A 19,388-nucleotide genomic window follows, 5' to 3' on the forward strand; every position below is an offset into this window, starting at 1 on the left:
TCATAAAATTGTTTGAAGTCTAGGCACAAGTAGTGGCATCCCAATGTAACCCATAAGGGGCTCTTTGGGGAGAGACATTTATATGTAAAATACACTCTGCGTCTCAACCAAAAGAGTCAGTGGACTTTGAGTCCTAAAAAGGGACATCTTTCTAACCACAGAGAAGAAAAGTGAGGACAGTGGCACAAGATCATCAGAACTAAAGGTGAGGGTCGCCTGGGTGGCTCAGTCGTTAAGTGTCTGCCTTCAACACAGGTCATGATCCCAGTGTCCTGGGATCGAGTCCCACATGGGGCTCCCTGCTCAGCGGGGAGTCTGCTTCTCCTTCCCCCACTCCCCCTGCTTGTGTTCCCTCTCTCGCTGTCTCTCTCTCTCTCTGTCAAATAAATGAATCTAAAAAAAAAAAGAACTAAAGGTGAGAATCCTTTGGGCACTCTTATGTGGGCTTGCAGTGTCTTTTCTGTACAAAGGGAGACAAGATATCACATTGATACCCACATCCTGGAAGTCAGGAAGGCTGAGGGTATGTACAATAGGAGCTGGGATTACAGCTGGGAATTAAAGCCTTGCAGAAGGCTTCTCTAGGCTAGAGAAGAGAAGAAAAGATGTATGAGCTCTGAGCCCTAGTCTGATCCAACGTAGAGGTAGGAAAGAGGAGGACGAGCTGAAGGGAACATAAAAGAAGCAACTTATAATGTAGGAGGGAAAAACAGGAGCCTGGGATGTCTTCAAATTATGGCAGGGGGAGGGGATGTTTCAACAAGGTAGAAACAACCATTTCAAATCTTCTGAAATGCCAAATGAGATGAATTTTGAGAAGGGAGGGCAATCAGCAAGCTAAAGGCACCCGTGACCCCGACAAGTATGGTTTCAGGGGGTAGGGGAAGCAACAGTAGACTGAGGAAAGGCTGTATAGTGAAGACTAAGTAAATAGACAACAGCAAACTGTAAAGAAAAATGCACAAAACTGAGGGTATCCGGAGCAGGACTTTTTAAAGATGAGATACATTAGGCCATGTATCTTATGCTGATGAGAAAAATTTAGCAAAAATAGGAAAACTGATGATTCAGAAGAGAAAGGAATGAATGCAGGCTTGACGTTCTTAAACAGATTACAGGTATGAAATCTGGTTTAACAAGGTGTAGGAGGAGGGGAAATTAGGTAAGAGCTAGACAATTCCTCCTCTATGAAAGGGAGATGAGCAGAAGGTGCCAGCATTTGGCAGATTTGTCATGGGGAAGCTGGAACAATTTTCTAAAGATTGCTTCAATTTGTTTCAGTGAAATAAAAAGAGAGGTCATAAGCTAAAAGGAGGAAAAAGAGGTGTGGAAAACTTGAAGATAAAAAGAGAGAGATTTAATCATTTAAATAACCACAGAGAAGTTTTCTTTTTTTCTTTTTTTAGGGATTTATTTATTTATTTTGAGAAAGAGAGCACAAGTAGGAGGGGCAGAGGGAGAGAGAGAGAGAATTCTAAGCAGACTCCAAGCTGAACACAGAGTCTGATGCTGGGCTTGATCTCACGACTCTGAGATCATGAACTGAGCGGAAACCAAGAGTCACACACTTAACCAACTGCACCACCCTGGCACCCTGATAACCTAGCTTTCAATCCAAACCCTGCAACTACAAGCTATGTGCCTTAAACAGTTAAGTTAACCTCTCTGGGGGCACCTGGCTGGCTCAGTAGGGAGAACATGGAACTCTTGATCTCAGGGTGGTGAGTGCAAGCCCCACATTTGGTATGGAGCCTACTTAAAAAAAATAATAAATACTTAATTGGTTTTTTAAAAATAAAAAAGTTAACCTCTCTGATCCCCAGCTTTTTCATCTAGAAAACAAGGATAATGACACTTTCATCATGAGATTTATCCAGCACCTCAGAGTGATTTTTATTTTGCTCGGGTTTCTTTCCCATAAAAGTGATCATCACGGATCTTCTTAAGTGGTATTATGAAACCAATTGTTACATGAGCTTATATCTAACAAGATCACACACATAAACAGAACTGATGGCATAAAAAGGACTCTAGGACACACCTACAACAGGTAGTCTCAGACTCAGACTGACGCAAAATATTCCACAACTAAAAGCACAACAAGTAAACTGTCATACAGAGAGCACACTGCAAAGAAGCTGGGTTACTCCTGAGTGAACCACTGATTTGCTGTGTGTCCACACATGTCACTTAACCTTTCTGTGCAGATATTTCCAATCTGTAAAATGAAGTCCTAGAACTTACCAGTCTGTTCTTTCTAACTCTAAAATTCTGTGACATACCAATTATTCCATTTATACACAGCTGCCCCTTGCCTACACCAAGTATGGTTTTGAAGTGTTTATATTGATAGTCAGACCCTTCTCTCTTTAAATACTGATATCACAGTATCTGCCTGACTATAATCTTTAATGTCAATGTTAGATATTCTAATAAATTTTTAAGTGAGTGTATCAATTGTTTTGCAATAAAGAGCAAATTATATCAAGACATTATATTCTAAATAAACACTATAAGGTCCCAGGGGAATACCCAGATATATTTGGGGGCAAAAGTTTTAAAATAAATATATAGTCTAGAAAAATATCAGTGTTAAGGGGTGCCTGGGTGGCTCAGTCCGTTAGGCAGATGACTCTTGGTTCAGGTCATGAGCTCCTGGGTTGTGAGGTTGAGCCTCACATTGGGCTCAGTGCTATGTGGAGTCTGTTTGAAGATTCTCTCCTTTGCCCTGCCCTGTGCACGTGTGTGCTCTCTCTCTCTCTAAAATAAATAAATAGAGCTTTAAAAAAATAAAAAATAAAAGGGGCACCTGGGTGGCTCAGTCGTTAAGCGTCTGCCTTCTGCTCAGGTCATGATCCCAGGGTCCTGGGATTGAGCCCCACATCGGGCTCCCTGCTCCGCGGGAAGCCTGCTTCTCCTTCTCCCACTCCCCCTGCTTGTGTTCCCTCTCTCGCTGTGTCTCTCTCTGTCAAATAAATAAATAAAATCTTTTAAAAAAACAAATAAAATTAAATTAAAAATCAGTGTTAAGTATGACTTAGCAAAGATAAATAATGAGGAAATGTGATTTTTACCATTTAGTTCATTTTATGGAAAATTAATTTATCCTTCAATGACAAGTTCACAGGTTTAAAAAAAGAACATGAATACCTACATTTTTTAAATGGTACAAACACATGTATAGTCACATGTTTTTAGCTCTTTGGAATGAGTCTTGGTTCCAGTAAGCCCGGTGATAACATAAGCACTACCATGGCTGATTCTGTCACTTAGAATGGACTCTCAATTAGGGGATTTGTATGATAATAAAAATAATGGTCAATGTGTCAATTTCTAAGCCCCTTTAATTGTCCCTATAGCAATCAACAAACTATTGCCATTTCATTTAAGCCATTGTCCTAACCCTCTCACACAACAGCAAAGAATTTAAAACTTGGTTAATATTCCCATCACAAACACTTTCAAGATTTCATTACCTTCTGTGCCTTTCCTTTTGGTAGGTCTATAAACTTCACTGAATTGTGAAATATGAAAAATTCAAATGACACTTTCCTTGGAGTAGGGCTGCCAGATTGAGCCAATGAGAATGCAGGATGCTTTTGTCAACAGGAAGGTAAATTGGAAAACAGCCTGGAGGTTCCTCAAAAAATGCAAAATAGAACCACTATATGATCCAGCAATTCCACTTCTGGGTATTTACCCAAAGAAATGAAAATACTAACTCAAATAGATACATGCAATCCCATGTTCACTGCAGCATTATTTACAATAGCCAAGACATGGAAGCAACCTAAGTGTCTATCAATGGATGAATGGTTTAAAAAATGTGGTATATCTATACAACAGAGTATTATTCAGCCACAAAAAAGAATGAAATCTTGCCATTTGTGACAACACGGGTGGACCTTGATGGCATGATGCTAAGTAAAATAAGTCAGAGAAAGACAAAGACTGTATGATCTCACTTACATGTAGAATCATTAAAATAAAAACAAAAATAAAAAAAACAACCAAGCACATAGACACAGAGAACAGATTGGTGGTTGTAGAGTGAAGGGAGGGTAGAATGAGAGAAGGTGGTCAAAGTGTAAAATTTCCAGTTATAAAATAAATAAGTCCTCGGGATGTAAGGTACAGCAGGGTGACTATAGTTAATAATACCGTATTGCATATTTGAAAGTTGCTAAGAGAATAGATATTAAAAGTTCCCATCATAAGAAAAAAAAATTTGTAACTATGTGCGGTGACAGATGTTAGCTAGACTTATCATAGTGTTCATTTCACAATATACACAAATATTGAATAATTATATTGTGCACCTGAAAATAATATACAATTGACCCTTGAACAACACAAGTTTGAACTGCATGGATCCACTTAGATGTGGATTTTTTTTTCAATAAATACAGTACAGCACTGTAAAAAAAAAAAATGAATGTAGGATGCTTGTTTAAAAGTGAATTTCAGATAAATAACAAAAAATGTTTCAGTATCACTATGCCTAAAATTTTGTATGGGACATAGATACACTAAAAAATTACCTATTGTTTCTCTGAAATTCAAAGTTAACTGAGTGTCCTTTCACCTGACAAGCCTGCCTCGTATCCCACCTTGGTCATTTGATTGGAGAAATACACTGAGATCATGGTGATGGTCATGATGGTGATAGCATCTGATTTTTCTAAAAGGTTTATTAGAGGCCAAAAACAGTGAACTCCTCTGATTGCATAATTTGGTATGATTTGCTTGAATTAATCAAAGTGAAACATTAATCTATTTTGTGTTTAAGTATCTGAAAATTCACACATTCATTATTAATTTGAGGTCCTACATTTGCCAAACTCTTATCAAACACTGGGGAAATGGTAGAGAAAAAAACAGAGTGGAGTCTTCCTCCAAGAGCCTAAGCTAGTAGGAAAAAGACATCCAATAATACTCTCACAAATGCACAACAATGGAGAAGAGATACAGTGCAGAAAAAGAACAGGTGTCATGAGATACTAATCAAGGGGATCCTCTACGTAGGAGTGTAGCGGGTATAGAGAAGCCAGAGAAAGGCCTCTCTGATTCTGAGACATAGAGTCTCAAAAAGCACTGAAGGAAGAGTAGAGAAACCTGGTACGTTCAATGGACTGGAGAAGGCCAGTGTGCACAGGACATGTGAGCGAGGTGACAGGGCAGGAAATGACTCTGTAGAAACAGACGGAGGCCAGACCATGTGGGGTCTTCTGAATCATGTTGAAGACCTGGGATTTTGTTTTAATGGTATGAAGAAGCCCTTGGAGGCCTTTCGAGTGTGGCGACATGATCAAAACTGCCTATTAAATGCTCTATCCAGCTGCTGTGCAGAAAATGATACAGAAGGGAGAAATAGCACAATTGAGAAGAACAGACCATTGAAGTAGAGGAGGCATGAAATGAGTCTTTAACTAGGATGGTGATAGTGAGGTAGAGAAATATTTTGGAACTAGAAATGACAGAATTTGTCATTGGATAGACAGAAGGGGTGAAAAAAAGATGTCAAAGATGACTTGTTAGAGTAGGTCGGCGGGGGAGGCAACCTATGTTTGGCCCCGTTGAATTTGAAATGCTTACATCACAATTACCCTCATACCTAGGCCCAGACCCCTGTATCACCATCAATGTGAATCTGAAATAAAAACACTGGAGTCGTGAGCACTTGTCTGTGGGATTGAAGTATTCCACATTCAGAAAAGCTTTACTTCATAGTCCAAATACAAGTGAAGAGGAAATGTTACTTATCCAGGACAGAACCTCAAGAGTTTGGAACTCTTAGGAACCAGTGAAGCACTGAGATTTGAAAGAAGGTACAGCAACAATGCTCATAAAATGCCAACAAACTATCATTGAAGAGATGTGTCTCCACTAAATGGAGACAAAGATTCAGATAAAGGAATTCTTCATATTTATTGAATTTCTTCTTGACAGTTTGACAAGACAAGATACAAAGAGTTTGCTTTTGTAGCTAACTCCATTTTAAGAACAGCAACCAACAAGCTGGCTGACTAAAACTACTAGTTAAACATACTCAATGAGTTTTCCACCTCATCCTCAGCACTTCCTGTCATATTAACTGTATGAACATTCACTTATATTGTTCAGTATTTGTGACCTCATTTTAGTCTACGTTGGAAAATTTGAGAAAGAATAGTGAGAGTTAAATTCTCTTACATTTTTCCCTTCACATATATCCTGAGACAGAATGATAACCCCATCTAGAGTTCATCATAGGAAATTTTTCAACAAAGAGAGGACTATATGAAAATGAGCTTCAGAGAGAAATGGTTGAAAAATAGGACGAGGATACCTTTACGGGATTTCCACGTGTGTTGTTGGTGCTATGTGGTGTGGTATAAAAAGACCTTACTGATGGATACTTATGTGTTTGGATATACATGTAGATATCTGGGCAGAGCTTTGTGAAAATATGTCCATTATGAAATGAACGAAATGTATCTCTCTTCTTAGTATTCTTACATAGCACATTAAAGCATGCAGTGCTTTTTTAACATAACTGTCCCACATGGAAACATTTAAAAACTCTAATAGTACATCTGCTAACGTCTTCATAGAGAACAGCATGTTCAGTCTATTCTTTGAAGTGAAAAGTGTCAACCATCACTGCAATTCTTAGAACTCAGATGTTAAAAGTCTGTCGTGTCAAGAATGGGCCCATTGTGGGCTGCTGATAGCACAGACTTCTACAAATGTTCCGTCGTACTTCTGAGCCATGCTAATGATCCGTGCCTAATGGATCATGAAGAGCATTTCGAAGCCACCTTTTCCCTGAACATCATCAACTCTCAGTATCTTGTCAAAAAGCACCAGTGGTTGTCACAATGATATCCCCCAAGGGTGCCTTTCCCAATGCAACCATCAAATATATTTGAAGGCTTTGAGAAACAGACAGAAAAATTCAAGGGGAGTTCAACAGTGCATATCTGAGCTTTAAAAAAATTTAAATCTAAAATAATATTTGAGAAATGGGCTTTTCACACTAGAAAAACTAAGCTACTATGATATGGGGATTCCATTTTTATCCAGTTGGAATAAAAATAATAGCAACTGGTTATAGAGCACTTCTTACGTTATATGTTTCACATGTGTCACCTTATTTGCTATTACAACTTTCCTATAAGTACCATTATCATTCCCATTAATAGATAACCCTCAGTAATTCTTAAGAAGCACTCTTCATTCAGTAAGTAGTAAAATGGTGATTCAAACCCAGGTGTCTCTGATTCCAGCGTGTGAGCTTGGAAGCACCCTCCAAGATCCCCAATCCTGTGCCATGATACGGAAATCTTAGAACTCAGCAAATTTTCCAAAAGTCCAGTAGAACTCATACATTTATTCATAAGGGGACTCCCAGGTTTACTCAGCTTTTTAAAGGAGAGGAGGCTTTTAAGGTAGAATTAAGAGAAGAGAAAACTTGAAGTTGAAAAAATTAGGTTCACATCCCAGCTCTGTCATCTGTGCCCCACATGACATTGGACAAGTGATTCAACATGACAGTGTTTCTGTGAGAAACTCAGTGGGGGGTGAATATATGATGTCATACCCATTTTCCAGATGAACATGCTGACTAAATTCAACCCTGAATATAACTCTATCGAAAGATTGTTGAAATGTCTTTATTTAGAGAGACTGAAAAAAAATGTGGTGTCAAATTGCACTCAGTCTGATCTAGATCTCAAAGTTGAATAAGCCAGACTTCGGGGACTACACTGATAGGAGTTTATTATATAATTGCCTTGGAAGGATCCCAGGTCCAAACCACACCCCCACAGGTGAGAGTAGGGTTTTCCTAAAGTGAAATGATATTTTGACTATCAGCCATCCTGGAAAGAGATCCTTTGGGGGCAATAAAAAAGACACATGAAAGGCCCATGAGAGAGGGCAAACTATTTCTCTTTCATTCAGTCTTAAGTCCCCAGGTGAGTTCATCTGGTATTTGGCCAAACCGACACAGTTCCAGAAAAAAGCAAGCCAATCTGATGATCTGATGCTGATTGCAAATTACTGCATGTCGTGCTTCTCTTTCCTTATTACCAAACTTCAGTAAAATCTCTGCTATGATCTAAGACAGAGGTCTACAAACATTTTCTGTAAAGCGCCAGAGAGTAAACATTTTAGGCTTTGTGGGCCATGCTGTCTCGTCACAACCACTTAACTCTGATATTCTAGCACACGAGCAACCATAAATACATAAATAAGCATGACTGTGTCCCAATAAAACTTTATTTATGTATGCCAAAATTCTCATCTAATATAATTTTCACATGTAATGAAATATTATTCTTCTTTTTTCAACCATGTAAAAATCCATTCTTAGCTCACGGTCCATATAAAATAAGAGGCAGGGGCACCTGGGTGGCTCAGTTGTTAAGCGTCTTCCTTTGGCTTGGGTCATGATCCCAGGGTCCTGGGATCGAGCCCCGCATGGGGCTCCCTGCTCAGAGGGAAGCCTGCTTCTCCCTCTACCAGTCCCTCTGCTTGTGTTCCCTCTCTCGCTATGTCTCTCTCTGTCAAATAAATAAATAAAATCTTTAAAAAAAAAAAAAAAATAAGAAGCAGCAGGCCAGATGTGAACCATGGGTTGGAGTTTGCCCTCTGCTCTAGAAATTTAAACAGGAGAGCGCATCTTTCTGGGAAGTAAAGTAGTCAAAAAGAAAGATGTGTGCTGGAAGCTGGTTCAACAGTCACCATCAGAAGACAGCCATATTCCATGGAATGCTGAAGTTCCTCCCACTTAACTAAGCCCACAGTCACTGAATTTTAGGATGTCAATAGAAAGGCAACACTGTCCTCTACACTGCTGGAAATTGGTTATTACAGATATAAATCACCAGTGATGTGCTTGGTGCACAGAACATACTTTGACAATATTTGATTCCTTCCCTCCTTCCTTCCCTTTTCTAAATTTACCTTCAGTGTAAACATATGTTTAATTCATACCTAAACTGTTGAGGTTTTTTTCTAATTCTGACTAATAGAATAATACAAAAGCCACATCTTCATTACTTAAAACATAGTTATTATTAAATTTAGTACTGTTATTTTTTGAGAGATTAAATTGTTCAATACCTGTAGACAATGGACAAAAATTAAATACGACCATATACGAAAGATTCTTTGACGGTGGTCTCTGCCATTCCCCACTATATAAAATTGGATCGTATGTGTCTTTTTTCTCCACATTCATGTATACCTCTGTGTGTTCATTCACACACTCACATATATGTGTGCCCTTCTCCAACCTTTACATGTATGCATACTTTCAAATAAAAATTTTAATTAAATCCATTTGTGTTTTGGATTAGCCAAAGAAGAGCCTTGTAGACATTAATCTAGCATAGAAAATCAATACATCACAATTAGGAAAAGGCAACTGGAAAGGCTCCTGACATTTTTTTTTTTTTTACCTCACACACATCCAGTTTGTTTGAACATAGAATAGTTTTGCTATTCATTCCATCAGGAAGAATTCTTGAACCAATGAAGCCAATGAACACTAATGAAAAGGCATTTTTCATGTCCATTACATTTGACTCCACACCAGGTTGCTTAATGAACTACATTTGGGTTTCATCTTAGAGTTAATTAAATATTTAACATTTGGAACAAAAATATAGCTACATTTGGTAGGTTAAGGGTGAGCCACAAAATGGCTTCTAACAACCATTCTAGAAGAAGTATGTTATAGGAAACACTACTAAAATTATCTAACCTAATAAACCATATTTTAGGTTAGAAAACTGAGGCCCAAGAGATCAAGCGGCATGCCTAAGATCATCCAGCTAGACTGTTACCTGGCACTCCTTTTAGCTGGATATTAGGCTCATTCGGAGAAGCAGAAAATGGGACTTGTTCCCTTTAGGAGGGTCAAATCCTAGTTTTCAGAGATTGGTCCTCTTCTTGAACAGGTGTAGACGGCACCTGACTTCAGGGTGCACGTGTTTCTGACAATTCCAATAAAGTTTCTGCTCTAAGGGAAAGATCTGGATTTTAGCTGCCACCCGCAGGTGGCGCAGGGTGAAGTGCCAATATGTTTGAGTGCAGGATTTATTCTTGAAGTTGCCAGCTTCAGCTAATTGCAGATGTAAAAGATAAGACACCAATTTCAAAAAGAACAATTCTTGGCAACAAGACCATAATATGTATTCATTGTGCTCCTTCCCCATCTAAAGACAATTGACCACACTAGAAAAAGTAGATTGATAAAATTTAAGGGTCTTTTCAGGAAAAAAAAAAAAAGTTTTAATTTAAATGTAATTTAGGAAAATTTATACTTGGTTCTGATTTAGAAGTTGTTTGGGGTAGCTAAATTGTAACGCTCCTGTCGGAGAAAGAGCTATTTCAATTCAATTAATAAACTAATTTTTTTTAAAGATTTTATTTATTTATTTGACAGAGAAAGACACAGCGAGAGAGGGAACACAAGCAGGGGGAGTGGGAGAGGGAGAAGCAGGCTTCCCGCGGAGCAGGGAGCCCAATGCAGGGCTCGATCCCAGGACCCTGGGATCATGACCTGAGCCGAAGGCAGACGCTTAACGATTGAGCCACCCAGGCGCCCCTAAGTGACCGATTCTTGATCTCAGCTCAGGTCTTGATCTCAGGGTCGTAAGTTCAAGCGCCACATTGGGCTCCACGCTGGGCTGTGCGCCCGGTGTGGAGCCTACTTAAAAAAAAAAAAAAGCAGCAGCTAAGGTGCTGTTAGTCCACTATTCTGTATTGATGGGTAATTTTTTTTTAAGATTTTATTTATTTATTTGACAGCGGAGAGCACAAGGAGGGGGAGCAGCAGAGGGAGCGGGAGAAGCAGGCTCCCCGCTGATCAGGGAGCCCAATGCGGGACTCGATCCCAGGACCCTGGGATCATGATCTGAGCCGAAGGCAGATGCTTAACGACTGAGCCACCCAGGCGCCCCTAAACTAATTTTTATAGCACTATGAGGCATAAATACAATAAACTGCACATATACATTTAAGGGGTGCAACTTGACCGGTGTTGACATATGCATGCATTCATGCAACCATCAGCACAATCAACATAATAAACATTTCCATAATGCCCAAAAGTTTCCTAGGCCTGCTTGTAATCCACTCTAGGCCTGCTTGTAATCCACTCTCCAACTCTGTTCGTAGCCAAACACTAAACTTTTTTGTTTGCTTGCTTTTGTTTGGGTGGCGGGGGAATTGGATGGGGGGGGGTGGATTTTTTTTACTGGTGTTCAAATGATCCTTTATTGAAATATTTTCCTCTGTGGTTCTTTTTTTTTAGAGAGAGAGTGGGGAAAGAGCAGAGGGAGAGGGAAAGAGAGAATCTCAAGCAGGCTCCCTGGTGAGCTTGGAGCCCCACAGGAGCTCAATCCCACGACCCCAAGATCATGACCTGAGCCGAAACCAAGAGTCGGAGGCCCAACCAACTGAGTCACCCAGACACCCCTCCTTTGTGGTTCTTAATAGCTGGGCTTTCCCCTGCACCACTGCTGATGTTACCTATGACATCATGGGGATGGCAGCCACCAAAGTTTGCAGCCCACAGACTGGGCAGTTCCCACAACTTCTCTAATGGCTCCAGAAAGCTCTCTGGCTAAAGATCATCGCCACATCTTGGGCAATGATGACCATCTCATCAACAAGTGTTATTTCCACTGTGCTGATGTTTTTCTTGCGCTTTTCTGTCTCTGGGTGGCTCCTTGAAAGCTTGGATGTTTCGGGCAAAGGCAGAAGTTACCACCTCAGTCTGGGACTGACTGTTCTGAATGGTCAGGTCATCTGTAATCTTTAGACCCATGCAATTACCCATTGCCTTGGCAATGTCCCCACCAAACTTTTTTTGGACACATTTTGGTGGTCAGGGCAGATGTGGCACTGAATTCCCCACTGAGGCACCTCAGGTTGAACTGAGCACTATGTTAAAGGCAAATGGTATCAAATGAACCGAGACACTAGAAGACCAAAGAAAGTTGCAACTTGGCCTCCTCTGAAACAGAAACTGAAAACTGCTATTTTAGCATTTTATACTGTTACTATAGATTTGTTTTCATTTTCTAGAATCTTCTAGAAATGAGATCATATAGTCGTACTCTTTTTTGTCTGAGTTACATAATTCAACATAGATGATTCTGAGATTCAACCATGTTGTTGCATGTATCAATAGTTTGTTCCCTTTTTTTCTGAGTTAAAAAATATAGAAAATTTAACTTGAATTGGACCACAGGCCTAAATATTAACCTATAAAACTTCTAAAAGAAAATAGAAAAAAAAAAAATCGTAGTGGCCCTGGGTTAGGATATCTAATATAGGACAACAAAAGTATGACCTACTTTTAAAAATCAGTAAGTTAGACTTGCATTGGATTTTCCTTGTCCCCTATGTCTTTTTCCACATTCCCTCATTCCTGCTTCCTAATGTCACATCTCAAATAAACTAGTCACCCAAGTGCATGTGTGAGCCTCTGTTGGGAGAATTTGAACTAAGACATGGCCCCTGCCAAATGCCAGGCTCAGTTCCAAGAAACAACATGTATTTTCAAAAGACAATGTCATATGTGTCACCCATATTAATTCAGTTGAAATGCTGATTAGGTCAAAAAGGGATTCATGGGTCTATATGATGGTTCTGGAGAAGAATTTAAAGGAGAAAGCATGAACAGGGAGAACTAGGATTTTTATTTGTTTTTAATAAACGTTACCAGGCACAATTTCAGTTCTTGAAAAGTTGGCTCTTATCTCTTGATTCAGCACTCATAAAAAGTTTTAGTTCTTGTCCTGGAAAATGGGGCTGCTGTGTTCCAACTGTAATAACAGTGTGTCTTTATGACCCTCTGGCATTTAAACTTGAGAATTCCCTGGGAAAATAGTCCTTGCAAACCCTGTAGGGCCTACTATTTGGGAGTGTTGATTTATTCATTTGCTGATTTATGCAGCATCCGGAATTAGAATGAGATATTCACAGATTTTCTGGATTTTGTTTTTATTTTGTTTTATTTCTAACACATTTATGCCTTTGCTCTTTTCAGGATTTGCAGAAAATGAAATGCCCTTCTTTCTTCTCTCTGCAGCTGGAGCTCAGAAGAAAACAGAACATCGCGAAGGTCTTAATACCCCGGATTCCTGGGGACGTGTTACCTCCTTTTCATTCACATTTTAGCAAGATGGGGGAAAGGTCTTTGAAGGCGTAGAAGACACAGATCTAGACATAGAAATCTAATCCACTTTCCAAGGTCCCACGCAGATACTGCCCTCATGTACAAACCTTCTTAGATCTCCCCTTGACAATCTCAGCACTCTTTTCTCACTTTTAGAACCAGCTTTTTCACTCCCAAAAAAAGAGCAAGGCCAAGCCTGGTAGAAGAGAGTTTTGATTTCACTGCTTCCTGCAATCCCAGTTTATAATAACCTTTTCCATGAGCTCAGGAGATATTTTTAATCAGAAATCTTATTTTCTGAGATTCGGGCACGTGAGTTCCAGATCTGTCTCTGGCATTAACTTAAAGTGTGACTTTTCCTCCTCTGGGTGTGTGAAATGAACCTCCTTCCAGATGTTATAGTCCATGTCCATGATTCTGAGGGTAAAATGGACTTTCACCACACTAGCACATCACAGGGTATATATTCAAATAACGGGTTTGAGATTCATAATCGGTACACTTTAACAAAATATTTGCTCAGGAGTCCCCCTACCAAGACACCAACAGTCTCTCTGTCTCGGTGTCTCTCTTATAAAGCAGACATAACAGAACATGATGCGGTTGAAATATGAACAGCATTTCTCCAAATGAACAGCTGCCCAGTGATGTCAAATTATCTTCACCAACAGTTTGAAGAAATTTCTAAGAAGTCAATTAAGGTAATGTTCAGAGACAGAAATACTAAAAATAGTGACATTTTTGCTAGAGAGGATATCTTTAGCAAAAAAAAAAAAAAATGGGGAATGCTTGTCACATCTGTGAATGTTGGTGTGTATTTTAAACTGTTGCATATTTAGTAATTTTTTAGGGTTACTGCAGTTGTAGATTATTAGAAGGAGTGTAAGTGCTTAAGCAAGGGGCAAAATGATGTCGGCATGATAGTCCACAATTGCTAAAAGTTCTAGTATTTTAGAGGACCTTTGAAAGGAGCACTGGAGAATTACTTATGACTGTCCCCAGGCTTGTTCTATTTTTCTACCAACACTCCCAAACAGAAGACACCCTCTCACTCGCTATAATCCAAGGAGTCACAGTGAGTACAGATACAAAGCCAAAATTTACATCTCAGACTTTGATCACTAAGTAAATTTTTCATCATTCAATTCTCTGTTAAATATTGTACCACTAATTATATTCTGAAGTGTCACAGCTCACTAGGTTTGTTTTTGTTTTTGTTTTTGAGGGGCAGTAGGCACTCCTATATTTGAAAAGTAGAAAAGAAATCTTTGTGTATGTGTATGAATCTGAATTTTATTCTTTGTACTCTAAATGCCTGGGAACACCTGAGAATATTCTAGATGCTGTTATAACTCTAGAAGAATTAATTATGCCTTTGGAGTTAAAACAATCCAGGTTCAGTCACAGAAACACACACACACACACATGCATGCCCTTAATATATCTAAATCAATCAAGCAAACGGATGAAGAGGAGGGAGAATAGACTTTAAAATGGAGCAGACTGGGTGCCTGGGTGGCTCAGTCAGTTAAGCATCTGCCTTCAGCTCAGGTCATGACCCCAGGGTCCTGGGATCAAGCCCCGCATCGGGCTCCTGGCTCAGCGGGAAGCCTGCTTCTCCCTCTCCCTCAGCCTGCCACTCCCCCTGCTTGTGCTCTTTCTCTCACTATTTCTCTCTCTATGTGTGTGTCAAATAAATAAGTAAAATCTTAAAAAAATAAAATAACATGGAGCAGACGTTAACTGGAATTCTGACCTGCCACCCACTTAGCATGGTTGAAAGTCCTATTTCTAGCATTCTGCTTCCTAGGTTTAAATCCTTATTCTGCTATTAAAAAACTGTGTGACTTTGGACAAATTATTCTACCTCTCTCTGTCTCTAGTACCCCACTGTAAAATGGAGGCCAAAAGAGTGCCTATCTCATAAGGCTGTTCTGAGACTCAAGATACGACATATGTAAAGAGCTTGGGAGGGAGGGGGTGCCTAGCACATAATTAGAACTCAATTAAATATTAGTTCTTATTATCATTATTATTAACTAGTTACGTGACCCTATGCAAGTTATACTCTTCCTAGGCCTCAGTTTTCCCCTCTCTAAAATAGGTACAATGATGTTATCATAAGACCGAAGTGAGACAGTGGATGGGGAGTGATTCAGGACAGCGCCTGGGTAAGGAGGCCCTAGTTCAGTCATGGGGTAGAATGTCAGCCAGTGTCCCAAGTTTAATGGTCACTAGTCAAGAAATGCCACACACTTTGAAGCAGCCAAAGGTGGGAAGACCTGGGGTGGTAGCCAGTTTTATTTATTGTCAAGGTCAGCACATTCATCAACTCTCCTCATTAAAATGTGCCAGTTAATGAGTAGAGGCATACTCCTTAGCAAAGGGCAGCAGCAACCTAAGCAAACTTATCAAAAATTCAGAGAGGTACAGAGTTTGGGAAAAGTTCATTCTTCCCTTAATTAACGGATCTAATTACAATCCTGACATAACAAAATGCAAAATGCGCTCTTCAAAAGACACCGAGTCAAAGGTTTAACAGCCCAGATAACCTTCTCCTTTGGTACAGCCTGACCCAAATGTAGGGGAGGAAGGAGGAGGGAACCTTATCATACACTCAACAGCGTTGATGAAACGGCTTTTCAAGAAATTAAAGCACATCAGAATCCCAGAACAACAAAGGCATTGAAAGGAAATAAAAACGCTCCCACATCCTGGGATCTGGGTGAACACAGAGTTAAGGTTTTTCACTAATCTCTCTTCTTAGCAGACGTCAAAGCATTTACTTGGTGACCTTTCCTGACTAGTTATGAATAGCACTTCAGCATCCTAAAGAGTCTGGGTCTGTAATTGTTGCCTCATTTAGATAAAGCCTAAAGTACAATAAGATGATATGCTAGGCTTATTAAATGGTTTCTGAAATAGCAGATCCAGAATTTTAAACCAGCTACCACTCGCCAAAGGCCTAAAGGACAGGCAGCCTGACCTCCAGCTCACCCACTCAGAGAACCACAGTCTGGAGCAGGTAAGCTCCGTCTGTTACAAGACCTGCAATCAACTTCATAGGAGACTTCAAAAACTCTGGCAACTCCAACCTGTGATTCTTTACATGAAAATGAACAGATAGGGACTATTAAGTCTTGGCGCTTCTCAACAGTTTCAAGGGTGCTGAAAACTTTCAGACAGCAAGAGGGTTTTCCACACACAGTGACTCACCAACTTCTTCAGGAGTTCCTAAGTGAGAAGCACACTCTCAGATTACAATAAACACCTCATAGAATATTATTAATCTGGAAGGAGAAAGAGGAGAAATGTGTCGAGGTGCCTGGGTGGCTCAGTCGGTTAAGCATCTGCCTTTGGCTCAGGTCATGATCCCAGGGTCCTGGGATTGAGTCTCGCATTGGGCTCCCCGCTGAGTGGGAAGTCTGCTTCTCCCTCTGCCTCTGCCCCTCCCCCCTGCTTGTGCACACTCTCTCTCTCTCTCAAATAAATAAATAAAATCTTAAAAAAAAAAAAGAGGAGAAATGTGACTTGCCTAAGATCGAACAGAAAGGTAACAATAGAGAAATCTGCAGCCCCCCCTTGGCAGGGTCAAATGTGGTATTTCCGCTCATTTCATCATTTCTCTATTCAACAAATCTTTATTCAGCATCTTTCATGCGTTGGTTCTTGTTTGGTCACCAGGATACAGTTGTGTATAAAGCAGACATGACCCTACCCCTCATGAAGCTCATATTCCAACAAATAAATAAGCAAGAAAAATGCTTCGCTTCGCATGAGAGTGACTGGGTGCCTATTATGGTTGAAATGACCAGAGAAGCTCTCCCTGAGAGGTGACATTTCAGCTGAGAACTGAATGACACAGAGGGCCATCCATGTGAAGACAAAAAGGAAGAGGATAAAAGGAGAGACTAGTGGGTACAAAGGCCCAAGGCTACTTAAGAACATCGAGAAACTAAGGTTTCTCGAACCAAGAGAGGGAGGAGGAGAGTGGTACGAGCTGACACAGGGGCAACAGGCCAGGGATAGATAATACAGGACTTCGCATGTGCATGACAGGGTGTGTGAATTTTGTTACAAGTGTGATAGAATCCACTGGAGAGTCTTAAGCAGAGGAATGCTCTGAATTCCCTTTATAAAAGATCATCCTGATATACATGTAGAGACTGGATTAAGAGGGTAGGGGACAGTGCAGAGTCCAGCAAGAAGCTTGCAGCAGGGGGCCAGGTAAGGGATGAGAGTGGGGGTATCAGTGGAGATGGAGGTACGATCCACAGAACTTGCACAGGAATTGGCTAAATGTGGGAAGAGGTGAGACAAGAGAGGAGAGGAACATCATTGGTGCATTTGGGACATGAGCAATTGCATGAGTGGGGATGGCTATTATTGGGATAAGAAAAATAGGCCATGGGAAAGAAGTAAATGTGAGGATTAGAAATAGCTCTTTTTTGCCAAATTTGAAATGCCTATTGGATACTCACGTGAGATACCAGCTAGATCACTGAATACAAAAATATATAAATCTGGGATTCTGGGAAGATGTTGGGGATTGAGGCATCGTCCTTAGAGATGCTACTAAAAGTCACGAGACTGGATAAGGTCACCCAGGCAAAAGGAAGACGTTTTCCAAAGGAGCAGTCCACCTGGCTCCTTTCCAGGAGGAGCCCTGTGCTCTTTCTCTCACACACAGCCGCTCTCTGACAGTACTCGGAAACAACAAAGGAAGGGAGGTGACTCTCGGCGTCCTTGGACGCAGCATGTTTGGAGTTGGTGCCTCTTCCCTGTAATCAAAAGGCCCTCAGAGGGAGATGCAAAGACGCACACTTCCTGTGATGTGCTGCAGAGTGAACCCTGGTCCCTCACTCAAGTCCTTCATAAAGAAAAAGAGAAAAAAAATCAATCCGCTTCCACAAAACTGTTGAGTTTTACTTACTGTGCACATGAGGAGGAAAAAAGCAGCCGCGGCAGTGATCAGAGGAGAGCCCGGTGTGAGGCTGCCCCCTCGTGTCCACCCACACTTATGACCCACTCAGCAACCCAAAATCAATCTCTTAAAGCTGCAGTACACATAGCTGCCTTTATCTCCCCTTAGCTTTGCTTCTTAAATAAGCATCATGTCCTAGAAATCAATCCCATGCGTCCCCATTACAGGACCATAGATAAGGAAATGAGAAAGCTCCACATGACTTTAACTGCCGAAAGGTCAAAAGATGGGCTTTTAGGGGCGCCTGGGTGACTCCATCCGATTAAGCGTCAGACCTCTTGCTCTCAACTCAGTTCTTGATCTCAGGGTCATGAGTTCAAGCACCACATTGGGCTCCACACTGGGCATGGAGCCTACTTAAAATAAAATAATAATAATAATAATAACACATCTTTCCATATTGTACAAGGCATAGTTCTCAAGCAATATTAATGGCTTAACAGATTCAGATACCTGATGGTCTGTTAAGACACCACTTGATGTGACTTTGGGTCTGATTAACTAGTGGCTAGATTTGGGTTCCTCTGAAAGCAGGGCCTGAGAAAAGGAGTTGAGTGCAGATGATTTCAGAAGCAGGAGTACGGAAGGGTGAGAATAAAATAGGGAAGGACGGAAAAAGAGGGATGGGTTCTTGAGTTTATTTACTTCTGAGTCAACTAGAGCTCAATACCACCAGGGAACTTCTGAGAGCCTCTGCAGAAAGCCCCTCAGAATTGTCCGCCTGAAGGACAGAAGTCTGGCACATATTTCAACCAACTCTCACTCCCCCTTGGTGAAGGACTGCTCTCTTATATCCCTGAGCTGAGGCTATAAGAAGTTGACCGTCCTTCGCTGGCTTTAGAAAAACCCCTAAGGCAGAAGACTAGAAAGAGACCATAACATACATGCTTGAGGAGGGATGGGGATAGGGACAGGAACTGCCTACCTCAGCTGAGTTGAAAAAGATGAGTTGAGGAAAGAAAACAAAAACACGAATTTGAAAAGATACATATGCGCCCCTATGTTTATTGCAACAGTATTTATAATAGCCAAGATATAGAAGCAACCCAAGTATCCATTGATAGATGAATGGATAAAGATGTGGTGTGTATAGATACAGTGGAATATTACACAGCCATAAAAAATGATGTCTTGCCACTTGCAACAACATGGATAGACCTAGAGGGTATCATGCTAAGTGAAATAAGTCAGACTGAGAAAGACAAATACCATATGATTTCACTCATA

General features: G+C 40.5%; 1 long non-coding RNA gene across 1 annotated transcript in view; it reads right to left on the reverse strand.

The window, feature by feature from the left end:
* Window positions 1-18,167, reverse strand: part of LOC144380248 (uncharacterized) — an 882,993-nt gene extending 864,826 nt beyond the window's left edge. The window contains exon 1 of the long non-coding RNA XR_013444222.1: window positions 18,111-18,167. This is a non-coding gene — a long non-coding RNA (uncharacterized LOC144380248). The remainder of the gene's footprint in view (window positions 1-18,110) is intronic.
* Between the last annotated feature and the right edge of the window lie 1,221 nt (window positions 18,168-19,388).

The sequence above is a fragment of the Halichoerus grypus genome, chromosome 15 (genome assembly GCF_964656455.1).
Source record: "Halichoerus grypus chromosome 15, mHalGry1.hap1.1, whole genome shotgun sequence".
NCBI classification, from domain to species: Eukaryota; Metazoa; Chordata; class Mammalia; order Carnivora; family Phocidae; genus Halichoerus; species Halichoerus grypus.